The following is a 20,997-nucleotide window of genomic DNA, read 5'->3' as shown; positions in this document are numbered from 1 at the left end:
ACAAATGCATATATTCCCATCGTCAACCTGAAGATTTGACACCGTTTTTATAGAGTCGTGAAGACTAATTGCCGATTATCTTTAAAATTATATATTTTATATATTTGGTTACCGGTGTTTCTAGATTTTTTTTTAGCTAAGTGCTATGACATATGTTTATCCATCTGATGAGTTAAGCCTTTTCAATTGTTTTTTTTTTATAGTTCGTTCTTATGTTGTACTGTTATACCACTGTCCCAGGTTTATAAAGGGGAGGGTTGGGATCCCGCTAACATGTTTAACCCCGCCATATTCTGTATGTATGTGCCTGTCCCAAGTCAGGAGCCTGTAATTCAGTGGTTGTCGTTTGTTTATGTGTTACATATTTGTTTTCATAAAATAGGCCGTTAGTTTCCTAGTTTGAATTGTTTAACATTGTCATTTCGGGGCCTTTTATAGCTGACTATGCGGTATTGGCTTTGCTCATTGTTGAAGGTCGTACGGTGACCAATAGTTGTTAATTTCTGTGTTTTTGTGGTCTCTTGTGGAGAGTTGTCTCATTGGCAATCATACCGTATCTTCTTTTTGTATAAGCAAGGGTCCGGTCCCTTCTCAAAGGTTTTCTTTTTCATTTTTATTGCGTTTATACGCAATGATAGGCATCTTTTAGAATTGTTTCAATATTCATCACTTTGCAAAATCTGCCAAAATTCATGGATAGGTGTACGACGGACGTAGTTCATCTATATATATTATAGATAAGATTGTTCGAGAGTTTGTTATGCAAAATGTCAACTGCAACTGAGTACACAAACTATATTTATTAAATAATCGATATAATGTCTGCAATTGTCAGTTAAACACAACCAGTTGAAGCATGGCATACAGACAGGTTTTTTTCTATTTTTCACTAAAAGATGTTGATAGACCTGAATTGTGATGAAAATAGTTCTTAGTACCTACCTAACTTTCAAGTCGAAGAATATGTGAATATACATCTGTACATATTTCTCATCTGAAGGTTCATACATCAAACAATCAGTAAGATCTACACATATTTACTTCTTTAGTAGAAACATCCGGTAAAAGGCTACACTAACCTAACATACATATAGTATGGATTTGTAATATTTGTAATTCATATTCATTCTTGATAAACGGAAGAAGTAATAAAAAACTGCTTGATAAACCACTCCTCTTTTTGTGGAAATACTCAATACTCATAGTTAATTCGGTGTTTTGTTTACAACTGGTCCAGGATATGATTTCCCTTCCAAAAGAGATTACTGTATTAGCCAAAATTCGAACCAAGGACTCTCGCACAGTACGTAACGGCTCTTAAAGAGTATTTTACTGCAGCTGCTAATTGATTAAATGATATATAAATGGATGAAATTTTTCCTGTAGAGTTATTCTGATGATCTGCTATTATTATATACATGTATAACTGATATACAAGTATCAATATAATATATAACAGCAAACCAGAGTATACAGATAACAAGATATTATAAAACATGTAAAAATACAATATAATTATTATCACGGTGAGGTTGAATTCCCTGTCATTTATTCATCATCCACACATAAACTTGTTTCAGATAAAAAAAATGTATCTTTGTAATAACATCAACGGTACCAATTTTTCTTGCTCCTGATGCGCATTTCGACAATGCAAGTCTCTTCAGTGATGCTCGTGGTCAAAATATTTGAAATCCAAAGCTTATATAAAAAATGAAGAGCTATAGTCCAAAAGGTCCAAAAAGTATAACCAAATCCGTAAAAAGAATCAGATATTTGCATGAGGGACTTTACCTAACTTCCAAGTATCGAGATATGATTTTTATTTGTGACCATCCACCAGAACTCGTGGTCCTCCGATGTTTAGTACTTCAATACTTTGATTTTATACACCTCGCCATTGCGTTATTATGAAGTTATTACAGAAATAAAACCAATAAATGGTTAACAAAAAGAACAAGAGAGTTTTACCATATCTGGTTTATCTTATGCGATTTTAATGAAATTATGCCAAATATAAAGTTTTAAAAACATTTCATTAAGATTAAGAAAACCCTGGGCCTAATATATAATGACTCAGCTTAAATATACAGTTTACAGTATGCATAGCTTACTATATAATAGCATGCATAGTACGTTTCTGTGTGTGTTACATTTTAACGTTGTGTTTCTGTTGTGTCGTCCGTTTTCTCTTATATTTGAGTGTGAATTCACATTACTATTAGACGTGTCACGGTACTTTTCTATCCCAAATTCATGTTTTTGGTTTTGATGTTATATTTGTTATTCGCATCGGATTTTGTCTAATGCTTAGTCCGTTTCTGTGCGTGTTACATTTTAATGTTGTGTCGTTGTTCTCCTCTTATATTTAATGGGTTTCCCTCAGTTTTAGTTTGTTACACCGATTTTGTTTTTTGTCCATCGATTTAAGAGTTTTGAACAGCGGTATACTACTGTTGCCTTTATTTACATAAAGCCTAGTTGTGTGCATAGTTATTTCCTTAAATATATGTACTTTGAATTGTCAGTAAGTGTTGACTATTATAATTAGTGGATAATGAAACTCATTGATGTTTGATTAATTATGCTGGTAGAAAACCTACAAAACAAGAGGCTGCATTGATCTGACCTTTGAATCAATTTATTCAAGTAATAGATACAAAAAAAGTAAAATCACAAAAATACTGAACTTAGAGAAAAATCAATTCGGAAAGTCCATAATCACATGGCAAAATCAAATAACAAAACGCATCAAAAACGAATGGACAAGAACTGTCATATTCCTGACTTGGTACAGGCATTTTCAAATGTAGAAAATGGTGGATTAAACCTGGTTTTATAGCGCTAACCCTCTCACTTTGATGACAGTCTCATCAAATTCCAACTACTCGTTAATTCTAACAATATAAAAAAGATATGGTATGATTGCCAATGAGACTACTAACCACCAGAGACCAAATGACATAGAAGTTTACAACTATAGGTCACCGTACAGCCTTGAATAATATATACAAACCCAATACCGCATAGCCATCCATAAAAGACCAACAAATGGCAAATGTAAAATAATTCAAACGAAAAAATAAACAACGTCATTTATGAACAAACAATGAACAACAAATAAATATGATATACAGCAACACACGACAACTACAGAACACAGGCTACTGACCTTGGACATGCACATACATAATGTGGTGGTGTTAAACATGTTTAAATGCACTTGCCCTCCTCTAACCTTAGACGGTGGGTTAACAGTAGTATGTTCTCTCCTAAAAATATGCTTAATATTTTATTTTCACTGAAAAATCAGAGTCATTCAACCCCAATAATTGAGACCAAATGTAAAAGAAAGTAAAGAAAAATCCGTAACCCAATGGTCATAAAACAGAAAAATTAACATGTAAGGGCTCTGATTTAGTTATTAAAAAGCTCTTTTGTATAGAAAAAATAATCTTGCTTTAAAGTTATGCAAACACCCCGGAATTAAAACTTTATGAATTTGTATATCAAACTAGTTACTTTATAAATACATTCACAAGGGTGACTAGATTAGAAACATGGTAACCATGGTAACTTTGATATTCCTCCAATCGGCAGCAAAACTCTTACTAGAGTGGGGCGTATGTTTGGGTGTACGGCATGTAAACATACGCTGCCATGTCCGTTCTAAATGGAAACGTTAGATCCGATGTCTTGTGTGTATAGAGTAGCACGCTCTCTTGTACATTAAATATGTGTTGTTTATTTGTTTTAGACTCCAGCATCGAAAATAATTGTAATGGGCAAACATCAATCACAAAAACAACTGTTGTGACGTCTGGTGGAAAACATTTTTTGTTTTCAATTTTGCTACACCTCTACTTTAAAACAAACAAAGTTTGAAAATTTAAATGTCATTGAAAAGTTCTTCCAAACAAGAACCTCAATTGAATCAAACTGACAACGGAAAAACATTGACTCAACGACAATTCGTATCACAGCCTCAGTGTTTTGTTTGACATCTACATGTGTACACAAATTGTTACCAGGATAAGGCTTGTATAAAAAAAAAACCGAGTCAGCATCTACTTCTTACAATAGTTCAAGACAAGTGTTGTAGAAATTATTTACATGATTAAATAGTATTTGTCCATGTACTAGCAAAGAAATAACAAAAATACTGAACTCCGAGGAAAATTCAAAAAGGAAAGTCCCTAATCAAATGGCAAAATCAAATGATAAAACACATCAAACGAAAGGACAACAACTGTCATATTCTTGACTTTGAACAGGCATTTTCAAATGTAGAAAATGGTGGATTGAAGCTGGTTTTATTGCGCTAAACCTCTCACGTGTATGACAGTCACATCAAATTATTATTACAACGATGCGTGAACAAAACAGAAATAATCGGTAAAATAGTCAAAATATGGGTACAGCAGTCATCACTGTGTTACAATCTCAAAACAAACAAACATTTACAAAAACAATCTATCAAATTAAAAAACACATTCATTGTTTCACGTGTGTTTGGCGTCAGAAAATGTCAACGTCACATAGAAAGAATTTTGTCGTCAATGTATATTCAAAACAAGTATAATTTCACATGGCGAATGGTGGTGTGCAGGGTTATAAAATCAAGTAATTTTAGACTTAATTTCAGAAACAGACGGAGATTTAAAATTATCCAGAAGTTCTTTATAATTTTTAAGAATCTATATATGGTTAATACTACTACGCGAGTAAACTTATTTTGTCGTTTGTCGTTTAATATATTAACAAATTTATAATAGAACAATAACATAATGACATATAATAGAACAATAACATAATGACATATAATAGAACAATAACATAATGACGGGATCTTTCAATATACAGAGTCAGGTTATTATATATTCATGTTGTTTATTCTTTAGTTTTCTATGTTGTGTCATGTGTACTATTGTTTTTCTGTTTGTCTTTTTCATTTTTAGCCATGGCGTTGTCAGTTTGTTTTAGATTTATGAGTTTGACTGTCCTTTGGTATATTTCGTCCCTCTTTTATAAGAACCAAAGAATCACAAAAAATCGCATCTACAAAACACACGAACAAAAATGAAAGACAATACAAACACATTGACAGGATGTACCAGTACCGAGCCACGTCAAATGCATAGCACGAAAACAGACCAACCAAACAGTATAAGTAATATCAATAATTGAACAAAGACAAATAAAAGAACATTATAACACGTAATTAAGATGATAAACAACGTCAGTACGCAGAATCTATACATCAAGACCATCATGTAATATACATTTGTGAAGCTGATACGGAATCTTTATCATCAAGATCTTGGTACCTTCCGATGGTTTTTTTTAGAAAAAGGACGAGACGTTCTTTGACATACTCCTGGTTCATCAACTTTTTACTCAGACACTGGTGACGTTTTACAAATTATGAGTAAGAGCTGCAGTTGGGGAATGTATATCCCATATGCAATTGAAGTTGGTATAATGCTACTAAGGTGGGGGAAATTTATCATTTCAATTTTGAAATCGTCTTGTTTGTCATACATGTCATAGATTCTGGTACTGAGATGACTGTGTATGTCAAATTCGAGATATAAGTCGAAAATGAGGCGGAGGAAGCCGTGTCTGGTGTTTTTTTAATTTCTAGTTCTATGGGATATATTAATGAAATCCAATCAGAAAAGGTCGAATGGTTATTGGAAAGAACATCATCAATATATCTGAAAGTGAAATTCAATTATCTGGCTTCTTTGATCTTTGACAAGTGTCTGAAGGAACTCCGATTCATATGAAGATAAGAAGAGGCCGGCAAGGAGAGGCACACAGATCGTTCCCATAAGGAATACCGACAATTTGTTAAAAGAAAGTCTGCCTCCAAATTCAACAGATATTTTGTCGATAAGAAATTTCAGCATACTGATCACTTGTTCTTCTGTGTAGAATGTTTTATCCTTTTGTTCACTATTAACAAAATATGCCTTATGATATCCCAAAGTAATAAATTTATAGCGCATACTATAATTTTTATGTTGGAAGGCATTGTGGATTATTTTTTTTAGGCGAATTTCCTTTTTCACATGGGGGATGGTGGTATACAGGGTTAAAGAATCAAAAGTCTTGATATAACTAATTTCCGAAACCTACCGATTGAATTGTCCTCGGAGTTCAGTATTATTGTGATTTTACTTTTTTTTCAGAAAAAGACCGAAATTTACAATTATCTGGAAGTTCTTTAGAATTTTTTAGAATCCACATATGATTTACCACTACGCGAGTAAACAGTTTCACAGTATTTCTGAAGACCCTCTTTAACTGCGGACAGAATTTTAGTCAATCTAATGGAGAATTCTTTAATTAAAATTCTTTAAGAAAATGACTTTCTTAGTGCTTAACACTGCAGTGGCGAATGCACCTATAAATTTAGTGTATATCAACTGTGTATTCCTGTCGTCATACTGCTATTGTTATGCCCCCACCGTATTAAGTTTACCCTTGTTCGTCTGTAAGTATGTACGTCCCTTACTTGTACGTACGTCCGTACATCCCCAAACTATTTTTTTTCTCTTACTTTAGTTTGCTTGAACCAAATTGTATGAAACTTATACGCAATGCTTATTACCACAAACACAGGTCAAGTTTGAATTTTGGTGGCGTCACTTTTACCATTCTGGAGTTATGATCCTTCACAAATGGGAAAGTTGCTAGAATTTTTAGTTTCCGTTCTCATGGTTCTCTAAATTTAGTTTGTCTTAACCAAATGTTATGAAACTTATACACAATGCTCATTCCCACAAAACACTGATCAAATTTGAATTGTGGCGGTGTCAGTTATACCATTCTAGAGTTATGCCCTTTACAAATGTAAGAAATGCTGATTTTTGTCGAGCCTGCGACTTTTTTCGTCAAAAGCTCGACATAGGGATAGTGATCCGGCGGCGGTTTTAGCTAACTTCTTAAAAGCTTTATATTTTAGAAGGTGGAAGACCTGGATGCTTCATACTTTGTATATGGATGCCTCATGCTACGAAGTTTCCGTCAGTCACATGTCCAATGTCCTTGACCTCATTTTCATGGTTCATTGACTTTTTGAAAAAAAGTTAAGATTTTTTGTAATGTTAAATTCCCTCTTATTATAAATAGTAGGATAACTATATTTGGTATGTGCGTACCTTCCGATGTCCTTGTGCCAGTCAGACAGTTTTCACTTGACCTTGACCTCATTTCATGGATCAGTGAACAAGGTTATGTTTTGGTGGTCAAGTCCATATCTCGGATACTATAAGCAATAGGTATAGCATATTCGGTGTATGGAAGGAATGTAAGGTGTTAATGTCAAACTGGAAGGTGTCATCTGACCTTGATCTCATTTTTATGGTTCAGTGGTTATAGTTAAGTTTTTGTGTTTTGGTCTGTTTTTCTTATACTGTATGCAATAAGTCTACTATATTTGGTGTATGGAATGATTGTAAGGTGTACATGTCTAGCTGGCTGGTGTCATCTTAACTTGACCTCATTTTTATGGTTCAGTGGTCAAAGTTAAGTTTTTGAGTTCAGGTCTTTTTACTATATGCAATAGGTCAACTTTATATATATATATTTGGTGTATGGAAATATTTTATGATCTATATGTCAGTCGTGCAGTTTGACCTTATTTTCACGGTTCATTGCTCAGTGTTAAGATTTTGTGTTTTGGTCTGTTTTTCTTAGACTATAAGCAATATGTCAACTATATTTGTTGTATGGAAGGATTATTAGCTGTACATGCCTTCCTGACATGGTTAATCTGACCTTGACCTCATTTTCTTGGTTCATTGGTCAATGTTTAGTTTTCTTGGTTACTGTTAAGGTTATGTTACAGTTGTAATAATGCTTTATGTTTATGACTATCAACATAATATCAATGATTAGTAAAGAAGGCGAGACATTTCAGCGTTTGCACTCTTGTTTTTGTTTCTTTCTCTAACTTTAGTGTGCCTCAACCAAGTGTTATGAAACTTATAGACAATGCTCATTGAAAACACTGATCAAATTTGAATTATGGTGGCGTCAGTTATACCATTGGAGAGTTATGTCCTTAACAAATGTAAAAATTGCTGATTTTTTTCTCTGACTTAAGTGTGCCTCAACCAAATTTTATAAAACTGTATACACAATACTTTCAACCACAAAACCAAGATCAAGTTTGGATTTTGGTGTCGTCTTTTTTACTGCTCTAGGGTTATAACCCTTTACAAATGGAACCAGGTGCTCCGCTGGGCGCAGCTTTATACGACCGCAAAGGTCGAAACCTGAACAGTTGGGGTAAGTATGGACACAACATTTAAGCTTGATACAGCTCTGCATTTAGATAGTGATCAAGTTTTGACACAAAACAAATGTCAAGTCCTTACAAATATATTGCTCAACATTGTGCAATTAAAGATTTCTTCATCAAACATTTCAAAAATTTGGAATTTGAGAAATTTGGAAAAAAAAAATTAAAACTACCACCCCCCTTTTTTGCAATTAGTCCAAAACCTGATTTTTTTTTATATATGATTTATAAGTAGTGTAGGTAAGGTAAATCCGAACATACACAACAGTGAATGTTGAATGTTTTTGAGTTACCTCCCTTTTTGCTTTTAAATTGTCTTAAAAGAGGGACGAAAGATACCAAAGGGACAGTCAAACTCATAAATCTAAAACAAACTGACAACGCCATGGCTAAAAATAAAAAAGACAAACAGAAAAACAATAGTACACACGACACAACATAGAAAACTAAAGAATAAACAACACGAACCCCACCAAAAACTAGGGGTGATCTCAGGTGCTCCGGAAGGGTAAGCAGATCCTGCTCCACATGTCTTAATTGTCCATTGACCAAAAACCTAATTCCCCCCCCTTTTTGCCCCTAATTCCAAAACATCTTGAGCCATAATCCCCGAAAGTCAATACTAACCATTCCGTCATGGTATGGAAACTTGTGGTATAATTTCAAAGAGATTCATACACTTAAACACAAGTTATTGTTTGAAAACTACAAAAATGCTTATTTTGGGCCCCTTTTAGGCCCCTAATTCCTAAGCCTTTAGGACCATAACCCCCAAAATCAATCCAAACTTTTTACCTGTGGTATTAAAAATAGTGGTACAATTTCAGAGTAATTGAAATACTATAACACAAGTTGATATCCTGAAAGTAGAAAAATACTCATTTCAAAACGGTTTGGACAATTATCCCGAAAATCAATCCCAAGCTTTCTTTTGAGGTATTGAACCTTTTTTTCTATCAAATTTCATAGAGATCCATTCTCTTAAAGTAAAGTTATTTTCCGGACACCAAATGTGTCTTCGGACGATTCAGACGCAGACGACGACATCATACCATTATACGAACGCAATTTTTTTTTATGGACGCAGATTTTTTCGTTCCCTTCCGTTCTTTTATAACTTAAGATTGCCTCAACTAAATGTGTAGGAATGTATACACAATGCTTATTAACCCAAAACTGAGATGAAGTACAAATTTTGGTAGCGTCACTTTACAGTTCTGGAATTGTGACCCTTTATAACGTTAAATACTAGCTGGGGCATCATTTATGTCCCATGGACAATTCCCTATTAATTGATCGCATTGATTTAAGTTTACTTTCTTATTTAAAAAAAAAAGAGGTGTGTTATTTTTTGCAAATGAACCAATGCTATCCATAAGACTTCAAAGGAGAAAGATATATTAACAACTATATATATAGGTCACCATACGGTCGTCAACAATGAGAAAAACTCATACCATTTAGTAAGCTATAAAAGGCCCTGATATGAAACATGTGGAACAATCCAAACTGGAAAGCTAACGTGTTAATTAGTATAAACAAAACAGTTTACTAAAAACAAACATGAAGGACTTAAATCAATAAAACAAAATATTCTAAAATCACAGGCCCTTGACATGACACGGGCACAAAAAAAAATTAACAGAGTTTTCTGTATATTTTGTTATTTTAGATCTACAGTTTAAGGTCGCAATAGAAAATATCAAAATTTGAAATGACAAACATGAAAAAAAGTGATTTTTGATAATTGCTGAAGAGAGAATGGTTTAGTTTAAAACATCAAAGCTGGGATTAAATACAGATTTGAAATAGTACGTGACGTCTATAACCTATTTGAAATAATTAACTACAGTTGCAAACTTTTCAGTGGTGCTATGCAGGACTTTGATTATTCTAAGTGAATGTATGGAATCAAAAAGGATCCAAGTTTTTATTGTTTTTGGTTTAACAATTTTAATTTACACCAGCGGGCAAAATGGCTTGAGTCATTGGAAAAATATGAAAACATTTTCTCTCCCATTCTTTTCCTAGCTCGACAAACTACTTCATCCGGCTCATACGTTTCAAACTCATATTCGAGTAATCAAATATTGAAACTGATCCATTATACGGTACTTTCAAAATACTACTTTGTATTTTTTTCTGTGTTAACGGTCCCTTGAATGCATAGTGGGCAATCTCGCACTTGATATATTTTTCTTTACGTTTGATGACGTCAAGAACCACTGAACAGTGTAGAAGTGTGTAATATCTATACAAAACTATGTCCCCTTTTTGTATGTCGCCTTTTTCTTTAACTTTCTTTGTTGTTACACTTAGCATTTTCTTATTTCTCTCGAAGCACGTTTCGCACAGCATGCCATGGTCGTATTCGACCTTGTTTCTTAAAATTTCGTTACTAAGTCCGCGTAATCTGTTTTGTACCAGTATTTTGAAAACAACTGTCGCCTTTCTTATTTGAATACTGAGTCTTCTTCCAGTTACGCACCAAGATGCAAAATGTTCGCAATTATTATCAATAACATTGTACCGAAATTCGTGTTGATCACCTTTTAATGATTCAGTTGCCCTTTTGACTACTTCGTCGGGACTTTTCGGTTTTATTCTTCCCCAATATTTACAAATCCTTACTGTTTTTAAATCGACTGTTTCAGTTTTGCGTTTTAATTTGACAATTCGTTCTCTACCACGAAAACTGTCCCTAATGGCCCCCCTGTTTGTCTGATGAATCAATTCTAAACTAATCTGTAAACAGTTATCATCCTCTGGTTCATTTACTTTCACTACAATTGCATGATGGTCATAAAAACTCCTTAAAATAATTATATGGTCGCCTTTTCTGATTTCCTTCCAGTTTTTAACTGGTACTGGTTTTATACAATCCATACAACTTTTACCAACCTCACTCTCATCATTTGATATCGATTGTAAAGATGTTTGTAAATATTTCGAGTCTGTATTATCATCAGCAGAAACACCAAAAGACGGTCGGTCTCTATTTGCTTCTGTTCCATCAACATGTTTTGTTTCTAGTAAATAATTGTTTTCGTTTTCCACGACGATTGATTCTGAAGTTGATTCAAAATTTATGTTGAATGGATAGTTTCCCGTCTCATTGTCCTTTTCTGTGATATCAGCAATGCCTGCATCATTCAGTTGTTTCTTTTGTGAATCATTTCTTGTGAATGTATAGACTTCCTTATCACTTATTGCGTCTAAAGCCAATGGTTTCACCTTTCTCGTACTCGTAGGTGTGTTTTCCTTTGCCCAAAAAGCAACAGTTATATGTGATGGGGGTCTTTGCATCATCGGAGAATCTTCTAACTTTGAAATGTCTGTTGTTGGATCAAAAACATTTGAATCGCCTGGGTCCGCTTTAATATTTTTACTCATTTTATATTTTTTATATTTTTTGTTTTTATGATTAACATCGTCCTTCGACACAGTTTCAATATCAGTAGCTTCATATATCTCCCCAGTTCTTTGTTGTTGATTTTCGTTTTCCTTTAATATCACAGATTCAGATTTATCGTTTATACTATAGATAAAAACGTGGTCGTCTTGCTGAGTAACAGTGTCGGTATCGTTTTTACCCAAAGTCTTTAAATGTGTTTCCTCATTTACAGTTTCTAAATGTTCATCATTAAAGTCTTTCCGATGTATAGCCGGTTGGCGATTGCTGTAAGTGTCGTTTTCTTTGTTGCAATCTTCGATAGCGTCTTTCAAAAGACTTTCACTACTAGTAAAACCAGTTCCTTCCTTTTGATAAAATTTTCCAGAGGTATCTTCAAGTAAAATGTTATCGTTCATGATGTCCTCAATTTAATTCCAGGTCGTATTTCGTTTTGGTGCCTCCACTGTAGCGGTTTTTTGTTTGTTTATTTTCATTGGTTGTAAAACAGTTCAATATTTCATATTTACACTGAAATAGAAAAAAGTCTGTTTGATGTTTTATGTAAATATCTTATTAAGGATGTTCACTGCTCTGTTTCATAATAATAAGCTTTTAAAAAAAATGTTAAAACAATTAGAGTATTCGTGTTTTTGTTTTTGAAATGTAAGCCATTGGACATTTAAAGTGAAATGATTCGATCTAGATTTCCAGTCATACAACATTGACACCTTTTTGCTTTCAAACACTCTGCAAACATAAAAGCGATTAGAAAGATTTTCAAAAATGACTTTTTACACTATATGTTTACAAACGATGGAAAGAAATGTTAGCTTTAGCGGGATTTATTTTTAAAGCCACCTCATTCATAAAACAAGAGGCTGTCAGAGAGACAGCAAACCAGATTATCATGCAGAGGTCAAACCATGAACAGTTGAGAAAGTATGCACACAACATTCAAGCTAAAAACAGCTCTGGTTTTGGATTGTAATTGAATATTTGATACAGCATGGGTTTGTGACACAAAATAAATGTGTTCAAAGAACTGAAAATTTGAAACAGCATGGGTTTGTGACACAAAATAAATGTGTTCAAAGAACTGAAAATTTGAAAGTAAACATTTACCTATTATGGTCCAATATTCAAATTCTAAGTACATTGCTAGAATCAGCATATCAAAGAACCCCAATATTTCAATTTTTGATGAAACACTTCTAGGTTAAACCATTTCTGTTCAAATGAAAATATATCAAACTTGAATTTCCGTGAACATGATTAACCAATAATGTAAATCTAAAATTAAATATGATTTCACTATAGACTCTATTAGATATGACTTGAAGAGATATGATGATATATATATATTCAAATTATAATCAAATATAGATATTATTTTCTAATAAATCCGTAACTTCGATTATAATTGGGTGATGCATTGAAAATTAATAGATGTATGTTATCTTATCACTTAATGTAGAAATCTAAATCAAACTTTATATATATAGCTGATAGTTCCCAATATTTTTTCTTTCATTTTGTAATATATTAATATAGATCTACAACTTATATTTTCTTTATTTTAACTTTTTAACTTATAAACAATGGATAATTATCCAATTAATTTTCATATCTGGAACCCCAAACAGGATCAAGTAAAACTTATCAACTGTGGTAGCTGGGGAAAATGAACCACAAAGTATAACTTAGCATTATAGTAGTCGCTGATAAAAATGTGCCACGAGGTATAACTTATCAATTGTGGTCACTGATAAAAATGTGCCACAAGGTATAACTTATCAATTGTGGTCGCTTATGAAAATGTGTCACAAGGTATAACTTATCAATTGTGGTCGCTGATGAAAATGTGGCACAAGGTATAACTTATTAATTCTGGTCGGTAGGGAAAATGTGCCACTAGGTAAACCTTATCAACTGTGGTAGCTGATGAAAAAGAGCCATAAAGTATAACTTTGCAAAAGTTGTCGCTGGCGAAAACGTGCCACAAGGTATAACTTATCAATTGTAGTCTTGGAAAATGTGCTTTATGATATAACTTATCAATTGTGATCGTAGAAATGTGCCACAATGTAGTATGTACCAATTGTGGTCGCAGAAATGTGCCACTAGGTTTAAATTATCAGTTGTGGTCGCGGAAATGTGCCACAAGACTTAACTTAAAATGTGCCGCGCAAGGCATAATTTTTCAATGATGATCGCTGAAGAAAATGTGTCACAAGATATATCTTATCAATAGTGATCGCTCAGTAAAATGTGCCACACTATTGTATATTGTGTTAAATGTGAATGCCGATTAAATTGTGCAATGTTTCTGAAGGAGTAAACCAATATGAACCATGGAAACAAATATCAAGAAACTCTGGTTTGTAGTTATAGATATAAAATAGATGACACAAATATGTTACGGGCAGACGTACGAACCGACGGATGGACATCATTCAGTGGTTGTCGTTTGTTTATGTGTTACATATTTGTTTTACCTTCATTTCTTTTACATAAATAAGGCCGTTAGTTTTCTCGTTTGAATTGTTTTACATTTTCTAATCGGGGCCTATTACAGATGACTATGCGGTATGGGCTTTGCTCATTGTTGCAGGCCGTACGGTGACCTATAGTTGTTAATGGCTGTGTCATTTTGGTCTTTTGTGGATAGTTGTCTCATTGGCAATCATACCACATCTTCTTTTTTTATAGGTAACCTACATGTCCCTACTTTGGAGATATGATGCAATTGTATGTTCTCATTACTCAATTTATATCCCAAATAAACTATATATTAGAACACATAAAATGAATGCAGGTAGGTTGACAATATTAACCAGATGCTCCGCAGGGCGCAGCTTTATACGACCGCAGAGGTCGAACCCTGAACAGTTGGCGCAAGTATGGATACAACATTCAAGCTGGATTAAGCTCTAAATTTGGATTGTGATTAAGTAGTTGACACAGCATAGGTTTCTAACACAGAATGAATGTGGTCTAATGAACTTGAAAATTGTTTTGCCTTTGAGCAATTCACTATGCTGTTGAAAATTAATCCTCTCAAAAAAATGTTTGAAGAAATTTTCTTTTTATTTATGAAATCTGAATTGAGAACAATTGAACCCCCCCCCCCTCATTTTTTTTTCACATCCTCCTTCCTTTATTCTAAATTAAAAATCAATCGGGTCCAGGACCAATCCAGTATATCTTATCAAAATCCTTCGTTTTTAATTCTTATATGTGCATACATTTAGAATAATTAAGAGCTGATAAACTTAGTGTATGATAAATATATATTTCCGGTTATGAAATACATTTTTCAGCATTTATTTCCACATTTTTCTAGAAATTCACAAGTGCATGTTTGTAGTATAATTACTGTGTATTTTCATTTTTTGCGGTCGTATAAAAAGTATATTCACAAATTACATTTGTCGATACCTTTTAGCATTGCACAAGGTCATGTTTTTCGCTGACTGTTTATGACGTCTTAAACTAAATTCATTGGATGCTGGATGTGTACGGATTGTTAATTTAGTCATAGATGCATGATTTTTTTATTAGTTGTTAGTGGCTTTGAACTAGCTGTCAGTTAACTGCGAATACTCTCAGATCTGTTCCTATTTTCTTTTTGTTGTTGGGATGTACAAGTACCCGGCCACGTCCAATTGTATATTTGTCCATTTGATTTTTATAGTTCGTTCGTATGTTGTACTGTTATACCACTGTCTCAGGTTAGGGGGAGGGTTGGGATCCCGCTAACATGTTTAACCCCGCCGCATTATGTATGTATGTGCCTGTCCTAAGTCAGGAGCCTGTAATTCGGTGGTTGTCGTTTGTTTATGTGTTACATATTTGTTTTTCGTTCATTTTTATAATATAAATAAGGCCGTTAGTTTTCTCGTTTGAATTGTTTTACATTGTCGGGGACTTTTATAGCTGACTATGCGGTATGGGCTTTGCTCATTGTTTAAGGCCGTATGATGACCTATAGTTGTTAATTTCTGTGTCATTTTGGTCTCTTGGGGAGAGTGGTCTCATTAGCAATCATATCACATCTTCTTTTTCATACAATCCATTTCTAACCATGACAGTACTAGACTCTGTTTTGATAGATGTGTTGATTTAAAAAATCCATATCGAATAAATGAAATTATTTAAAAAAAAAAACGTGTGCAGGCCCATTTCAGGTAAATCATTAAAGTGTTCTACAAAAGACGTGTATAGGTAATATGTTATGAACGTGGTTAAATCTAACATCAATGTTATCCAAAGTTTATTGACTATTTGAACCTAATATATATTTATATATTGAAGTAATTCAACTGAAAGTTAAAAACAAACATATCGATGTTGTATTCAAATAGACTCAAGTTTACCTGAAGTATGGGGTTTTCCTAAATAACAAGATAATATTATTTGTTGATGTGTATGTGATCATTATGGGTCAACCACATACTATATTAAATTCCAAAAACACAAACAAATAAACAACCGTAATCATGGTAAATAACAAAGGGCTATAAAAACTGACAAAACCAAACGCAAGACTATATACATTAATCAAACTGAAAAACATATTACGTTATAAAAATCTTATACATAATAAACAACGAACATAAATTAAAATAGATCATTTGCGTATTTAAAAATTTCGGGGTTTTTCCTCCTCGTAATAGTTGAACTTGTTTTTATTGTTTTATTTGAAATTGAGGAAAGGTTAAAAAGAATAGTAGATGATTTAAGTAGACACAAGTCCATTAATATCAGAGAGTAAAGGGAAAAAATATGGAAATATATAGATTGTAAAACTTAGAATATCATTAATTTCAGAGAAAGGACAAGAATTATTTACATTGTTTTCATTTATGTGTAATTGTAATTGTAACCTGTGATATGTATATACAAAGTGTGAATATAATAAAGATAAAAAAAAACCTTAAATTATAAAAATACATTATAACCAGATGCTCCGCAGGGCGTAGCATTATACGACCGCAGAGGTTGAACCCTGAACGGTTGGGGCAAGTATGGACACAACATTCAAGCTGGATTCAGCTCTAAATTTGGATTGTGATTAAATAGTTGACACAGCATAGGTTTCTGACACAGAATGAATTTGTTTTATTGAACTTAAAAATTTTGTTTTCTCTTAGAGCAATTCACTATGCTGTTGAATATTAATCCTCTCAAAAAAATGTTTGAAGAAATTTACTTTTTTATTTATGAAATTTCAAATGAGAAAAATTGAACCCAATTTTTTTAATCACATCCCCCTTTCCCTTATTCCAAAACTAATCTCAATTCAAATTTCTAATGGAGTTTGCAACAATAACTACTCATTTAAATACATCATAAAATATTAAGATGTAAAAAAACTGTTTGTTATCACTGAATGGTAAAGATTATTTTAATTTATCAGTTGGTAGTAAAAAGTGAATATACATTGTATATTGTATATAACAAAGATTTAAGTTGATTCTGGACAAAGAAAGATAACTCCAATTAAAAAAAAATCTTGCTATTGCACAATATTTTGCAATTAGATATTTCTTGCTTACTATTCTGGACAAAGAAAGATAACTCTAATTAAAAAAAAAATTGCTATTTCACAATATTGTGCAATTAGATATTTCTTGCCATTGCGCAATACTGTGCAATTGAAAAGACTTGCTATTGCACAATACTTAATATAATAATTTTAGATCCTGATTTGGACCAACTTGAAAACTGGGCCCATAATAAAAAATCTAAGTACATTTTTGGATTCAGCATATCAAAGAACCCCAAGATTTCATTTTTTGTTAAAATCAGACTAAGTTTAATTTTGGACCCTTTGGACTTTAGTGTAGACCAATTTGAAAACAGGACCAAAAATGAAGAATCTACATACACAGTTAGATTTGGTATATCAAAGAACCCCATTTATTCAATTTTTGATGAAATCAAACAAAGTTTAATTTTGGACCCCGATTTGGACCAACTTGAAAACTGGGCCAATAATAAAGAATCTAAGTACATTTTTAGACTCAGCATATCAAAGAACCTAACTGATTCATTTTTTGTCAAAATCAAACTAAGTTTAATTTTGGACCCTTTGGACCTTAATGTAGACCAATTTGAAAATGGGACCAAAAGTTAAGAATCTACATACACAGTCATGACAGTTAGATTCGGCATATCAAAGAACCCCAATTATTCAATTTTGATGAAATCAAACAAAGTTTAATTTTGGACCCTTTGGACCCCTTATTCTGTTGGGACCAAAACTCCCAAAATCAATCCCAACCTTCCTTTTATGGTCATAAACCTTGTGTTTAAATTTCATAGATTTCTATTTACTTATACTAACGTTATGGTGCGAAAACCAAGAAAAATGCTTATTTGGGTCCCTTTTTGGCCCCTAATTCCTAAACTGTTGGGACCTAAACTACCAAAATCAATACCAACCTTCCTTTTGTAGTCATTAACATTGTGTTTAAATTTCATTGATTTCTATTTACTTAAACTAAAGTTATTGTGCGAAAACCAAGAATAATGCTTATTTGGGCCCTTTTTTGGCCCCTAATTCCTAAACTGTTGAAACCAAAACTCCCAAAATCAATCCCAACCGTTCTTTTGTGGTCATAAACCTTGTGTCAAAATTTCATAGATTTCTATTAACTTAAACTAAAGTTATAGTGCGAAAACCAAGAAAATGCTTATTTGGGCCCTTTTTGGTCCCTAATTCCTAAAATGTTGGGACCAAAACTCCCAAAATCAATACCAACCTTCCTTTTGTGGTCATAAACCTTGTGTTAAAATTTTATAGATTTCCATTCACTTTTACTAAAGTTAGAGTGCGAAAACTAAAAGTATTCGGACGACGACGACGACGACGACGACGACGACGCCAACGTGATAGCAATATACGACGAAAAATTTTTCAAATTTTGCGGTCGTATAAAAATACAACAGGACTCATCTGAACAAACATTTCCTCTTGTATTAACATTACAAACAAAGAAAAACAACGAGGATAATGGTACAGGCTGTAGAATAGCACTCTCAGTCATATCTATTATACTGTATTTTATACCGATCTCTTTATGACTTGCAGATGTTTATTATTTGTAAACAATAATACATTTAAATGAAAGCAAGGCGCATAAATTCAACAAAATGTAAATTAACTGAAAGAAAGATTAAACAATCTTACCTATTCACTTCCTGGATAATTCAGAACGATCTCTTTCACTAGATATACATACTTATGCCTTTGATAACTTGTCCCACAAACTGACGTATTCTACTCGTTAGTTTACAAACCGGTATTCTTTCATAACGACAATCATTGGGAAAGTCCTATATGAATCATGTTACTAAACGTGCTAACTATACTCTCATTATATTATATCGATTTCGGATAGACAGTGAGTTTCTCAACTATCTTTAATTTTCTGTGTTGTTTTGAACGACTTATTCATAAACAACGACATAAACAATCAAAATACTTTTAACAGGATGTGAAGGTTATGTTTTCATAATTTGCATAATTTGTAACATAACGAAGAGTTGCCGATGTTACGGTGTCTTTTAAGTTTTAGGGAAAGCTTCTGCTTCTTCGTCGTCTTTTAATAAATCTCATGCACAGTTTTATTATATTGTTCTTTGTGTTTTCTGTAATGAAAACACTGTGAAGATTATACTAATTGTAAGTCAGGTAAGTGTAATACAGATTTGGGTGGTTTTTTTTTTCTCTTTATTTTGCAGTCACCTCCTTCATTTATAACAGTTGTAATTTCATTTTCTTTATATCCCCTTATAATAAGGCGTTCATAAAGCATTTTTGTTTGCAAATCTTCTGGATCGTTCGTATGTACATCTCCTAAAGTGAAACATTTCTTCTTTAATTACAGATTAATCAACAGTAAAATGTATTGCCCCTCCCCCTCATCTCGGTCAATGTCAAATTGTGAACTTGTCCCTAAAATTGCTTAAATATAACTTGACATGGGAGAAGTTCTTATATGAAAGCCTCGTCAGCGCATTTTCTTCTTCTTTTTTATAGCCTCAAACAAAAGCTAAGGCCCCACCAGGGTTCTTTTAATTTAAATAAGCTACAACATGAAAAGCGTGTTGTTTTTTTGGTGATCGTCCTATTAGCTACAGTCGTTGCTAAAAAAAAAGGACGGAAACTCCGACAACGACAACATAAGTTTAAAGTCTAACAAGCATTTCAATAAGTTTAGTAAGCATTTCAACTTCTTTAATCAGCATTTTAATTAGTTTAACAAGTATTCTTCTTCTTCTTCTTCTTCTTCTTCTTCTTCTTCTTCTTCTTTTTCTTCTTCTTCTTCTTCTTTTCTTCTTCTTCTTCTTCTTCTTCTTCTTCTTACCATGTGTGTAACACAGCCAGGCGTGCGGTATTATAGTTTACAAATCTGGCTACTCTTTTCTGCACTTGTCCAATTGCCCGACTTTATCTTAGTCTGTTTTGTGGGTCTGATCAAGTTCCGTGCATACATATCCAACTGAAGGTCTTACTCTTGTTGAATATGCTGCATTAAAGTCCAGATTACTATTCCAAAATGTAATCGATAAGGGCAGCACATTGGTTAGTAGTGTGTTTTTTATATATATTTAGACCCTTCTACAACGAAATTTGTTTTACATGCACACGTATAAAAATTGCTGTTTTTACCCAACGCAATCATAGGTTTGATTTTATAGTTTTCAATTTATACTTGTTTATATTTTTTCGTTTGGGCTTGTATCATATTTCCCCTCCGGTTATATGATCCGTTCGTCCTATATTGACTCTTAAATTCAAGAGACTATCTTAAATTGAGGGTTATTTATATGGCCTTCCAAATACCGTTTCGATTTCTAACATCACTGAAGAGACATTTATTGTCGAAATCCGGATCTGGTGTACAAAAGAAGTATTGACACCTTATGTTTGTGGTATAATATCTTGGCCACAAGTTTATTGTTTTCTGTTTATTATTAAATTTATATTAAGATCCATTTTGTTACATCTTGTGAACAATTTTATTTGACAATCGCCAGGTGTTATACCTGCTGTCAATACTAGTGAGGGTTTATCTGAAATTTCAAATATTGACATCAAGCATGCACGAAAGAGTGCCCTTTCTGACCAGCAGACACTACCTGGTGCCTTGACAAAAAAATCTCAAATCCTAGAGTAAATGCTCTCTCCCAAGGTGATGACGTTAATATCATCCATATTCTGTCCATTGATAGGGGCCATACCGATTCGAGAAAAATAAAAGGCGTGGTGATGGATGTGAAT

The 20,997-nt window shown here is 33.0% G+C and overlaps 1 long non-coding RNA gene across 1 annotated transcript; it reads right to left on the bottom strand.

Annotated features, from left to right (window-relative positions):
* Positions 1-10,227: 10,227 nt before the first annotated feature.
* Positions 10,228-19,128, bottom strand: LOC143051485 (uncharacterized). The gene is made up of 2 exons (XR_012970806.1): positions 18,901-19,128; positions 10,228-12,233 (listed from the first exon to the last, which is right to left on the bottom strand). It is a non-coding gene; the product is annotated as an uncharacterized LOC143051485 (long non-coding RNA).
* Positions 19,129-20,997: the final 1,869 nt, after the last annotated feature.

The sequence above is a fragment of the Mytilus galloprovincialis genome, chromosome 11 (assembly GCF_965363235.1).
Source record: "Mytilus galloprovincialis chromosome 11, xbMytGall1.hap1.1, whole genome shotgun sequence".
Classification (NCBI taxonomy): Eukaryota; Metazoa; Mollusca; class Bivalvia; order Mytilida; family Mytilidae; genus Mytilus; species Mytilus galloprovincialis.
This window is presented reverse-complemented; position numbering and strand designations above follow the sequence as displayed.